The sequence below is a fragment of the Coptis chinensis genome, chromosome 1 (genome assembly GCF_015680905.1).
Source record: "Coptis chinensis isolate HL-2020 chromosome 1, ASM1568090v1, whole genome shotgun sequence".
Lineage (NCBI taxonomy): Eukaryota > Viridiplantae > Streptophyta > Magnoliopsida > Ranunculales > Ranunculaceae > Coptis > Coptis chinensis.
In genome coordinates, this window is record NC_141456.1 from 20,096,741 (window position 1) to 20,100,646 (window position 3,906).

Genomic DNA, 3,906 nt, shown 5'->3' on the forward strand with positions numbered 1-3,906 from the left:
TATATTCACTAATACTTGTGCATACCATTTTCTTTGTGATGTTTGGTATGACCGACATAATGCATACCATTTTCGAAGAGGTGGTGATGTTTGGTATACCATTGACATTTGATGCATTGACATCCTTGTGCATAAGAACCAAGAGGTGGTATGCATTGACACTTGTGCATACCATTTTCTATGTGATGTTTGGTATGCACTGACGTCTGTGCATACCTAAGGTGGTATGCACCAACACATGTGCATACCATGGTACTATTGTCTTTTTCAGACAAAAGTCAACTATTGTCTTTTGAGAGTGTTTTTGAAATGAGGGTGGGTTTTTTAGTTTGTTATTTCGGAATTTTGTTCTTTTCAGTTTTGTCCCCTTATCCTAAAACATGTTTTTTGGACCAATAAATATTTTTGGGTGAAAAACTACTTTTTAGAAAAATGGAGATCAAACATGGTTATTTTTTCAAAAAACATTTTTTCACTAATAAATATTTACTTGCAATAAATAAATACGATCCTAGTTAACTTTACACGTTATTATTTCAAATTGGTAGAAATATAATATCAATGCCAGTTAGAGCATCTTTAGGAGAGAAACCAAGAAAACACCAAATTTTAGAACCAAATTAAACACCAAACCAAAAAAACACCAACCAACTTTAGGAGAGACATCAAATTTTCAACATCAAATGACGCGGTTTTGGATAAACTGCGCCATAAAGCCCACTGGGCTTTCTCAACACCGCGCACTGAAGCCCATCGTAAAGGCCTAAGCCCACGCGGTCGGTGTTCTCAATACAGCGTGCTATATCTATATAAACAGGACCAAAGCCGCGCAGTTAATTCATTTTTAACTTTTCTCTCAATTCATAAACCCTCTCCTTAGTAAAAAAAAAAAAACCTACCTAAACTCTTGAAATTTTAAATGGATCATTTTCAACCTTTCGACGGTGATGACGAAGAGTATTGGCAGTACACAAACGACATTGGCGATGAAGTACAAGCCGATGGGGGAGAAGAACGATGAAGTACAAGACGGTGGGGGAGAAGAAGCTGAGGATGTCACACCGACTGATAGACATCCCTATGTACTTGAGTATCAATTGAACGACTTCGATTGGAAATTTAATCCCGATGAAACACTTGATATGCAAGTTGTGTCTTCTACACGTGATACAAAACACGTGTCGAGTGTAGTGGCTAATTCTCAGGTAATTAATTAGTTTTGATTAAATATTTTGAATATTATGCATTACTTAGTTGAGTTGGACCAATTAATTATTTATCTTATACGCATTATTTTTTTTTTCATAATATCAACAAGTTATTGACTACCGAGTTAGATCGGCTTTACTTGGTATTAGAGAGTGGTGGAAGGTTATTAAGAGTTTGGTACACCTTTGGGTCTTTTGGTTGATGTTGATTATGAGAAGGCTGATTGGACAATGGTCATAGCTTTAGTAGAAAGATGGTGGAATACAACTCATATATTTTATTTTTCTTGTGCGGAGTTAGAGTTCACACCACTAGACTTCACCATGATTTCTGGGTTGAGTATCGGTATAGGCCAACCGATACCTTTTAACACAAATTATGAGAACATTGGTAGTATGCTTACTCATTTTCCTCGCTTGGAGGCGGATGCTTATGATTCTTCTGGTATTAAGCTATCTTATATTAAGACTGCATATATGGAACCTCTCTTGGATCCTAATACACGAGCGGAGTTAGCTTTGACTATTCTACCTGGTAGTGAGGGCGATGATGTGTATGTTAGGGCTTTTTTGATGTTTTTTATTAGGCATGTTTTGTTTCCAAATGGTCATTCTACGGTACGCGGGGGATATTATGCTTATGTTTTTATTTGTATAATATGAGAGATTATAACCTTGGTAGCTCAGTATATGCCACATTGATAGCGGCGTTAGACAAATCTTCACAGACATTAATTTGGAAGTATAAGTCCTTAGATTGCAGGATTCACAAGACTTTTGGAGATTTGGTTTTATGAGTACTTCCGTTGTCTTTGCCCTAACATAGACATGATTGCTGATACTCGCCCTAGATTTGCTAGTTGGTCAGGGCCTCACTTGACTCATAATAGAGGCAGTATATTAGAAATAATGTGTGTATGGCTCGTGCTCAGATTGATATTAGATCATTGTCATCTATTGAGTGGAGACCTTGGCGTTTTCGACTACCTTTGACGATCGGTTATGCGGCAAAGATGCTTGTGTTTTGTCACGTCCACGAGTTATTTTTGCCGCATGTCGCAAAAGTTGGTAACCGCTTGTGGCGGCAGATGTTGGAGACAATTGACTGGACATTATGGAGTTCCATGTGCTCCCATACCAGATGTTAGTGATGCGAAGTCATGGAGTAGAACTCAAGTTCATGAAGTTCATGGCAGTGGTGGTCCTTGGCCAAATGCGTTTTCTTTTGTTGTTGAGCAGACTGCTGATCAGTATTATAAATGGTGGAACCGTATCTCCATGGGTCCGTTGTTGCCCCCTGTTGGTCGGGCTAACAACTTCGAGTTTATGGGACTAACAGGGATGAGACGTGAGCTACATATTCCTCATCCGCCACAGCCTGTTTACAACCCACAACCTATGAATGCATATCATCTAGCTCTTGTGTCTGCCACTAATCCGATGATGTTTGCCGTGTGTGGACCTGATGGGGAGGCTATTTACCTTTCCATTCCTGAGGTGCCTGATGCTCATTTCCATGAGTTAGAGCCGCAGATTAATCAGTATACCCTGATGAGTTTAGTTGTTTTATTTATCTTCTTTATTATATATATAATATGTACTCACACTGTATTTTCTTGGATTTTCAGGATGTTTATCGGGAAAGATATGAGAGCAATATTCGTATGTTTGATGGGATGAAGACTGCTTTGTATCATTACATCCAAGAAAGAGAGGAGGCATATTCTCAGACATATCAGTAATCCCAACGTGCGTATGAGGAGACTCGAAAAGCATATGAGGATATTCAGCAGGTGTACACGCAACAACATCATGGATATTATTAACTTCAGGCTGAGGTAGTTAACCTTCGTGCAGACATAGAAGATCTTGGTTCTCAGGTTAAGAACTTAGAAGAGCAGCTTCGGAACATCCAAATAGAAAGAGTAGAGTCATCGAGTGGTAAGGGGCGTAAGAAGAGAGCTAAATAAATTTTATGTAATATGATAGTTTTTTAATCATTTTGGATATTGGATCATATAATCATAGATTTTGGATCATTTTTATCATTTTGGATACATAATTATAATAATAATCATAATCATAATCATAATCATAATACATAATCATAATCATAATCATAATCATAATCATAATCATAATTATAATCATTTTGGATACAATTGAACACTTCTTAATTTCTTCAATTGCAAACTTCCTAATTTCTTCAATTGCATCCAAATACCTAATTTCTAATTTTTAGATAAAACACACACGGTGTTGGCAAAACTGCGCCATAGAAGCCCAAGCCCAGGCGGTGTTGACAAAACCGTGCCATATAAGTCTAATTAGAAGTCAAAGCTCACGCGGTGTTAGAAAAACTACACTGTTTTTCTAAAACCGCGTGAGTGATTTGATACATCACCAAAGTTGGAACCAAATTTTGGCCGATTTGGTGTTTGGTTTGTTTGGTTTGTTTTTTTTTTTTTTTTTTTTTTTAATGTTTTCATCAACATGTGAGTCTCCTGAAGATGAAAAAACACCGAAATTTAGTGTTTGATGCTAAGAAAATATCTCACCTAAAGATGCTCTTAAGAAAACAATTGACATATTTTAAATTGTAATCGACAGAATCACCAAATTGAAAAAAATTGAAAGTAGAAATGAAATTAAATGAAAATCAATCACCAAATCGGAAAAAGTAGACCAAGTTGACCAC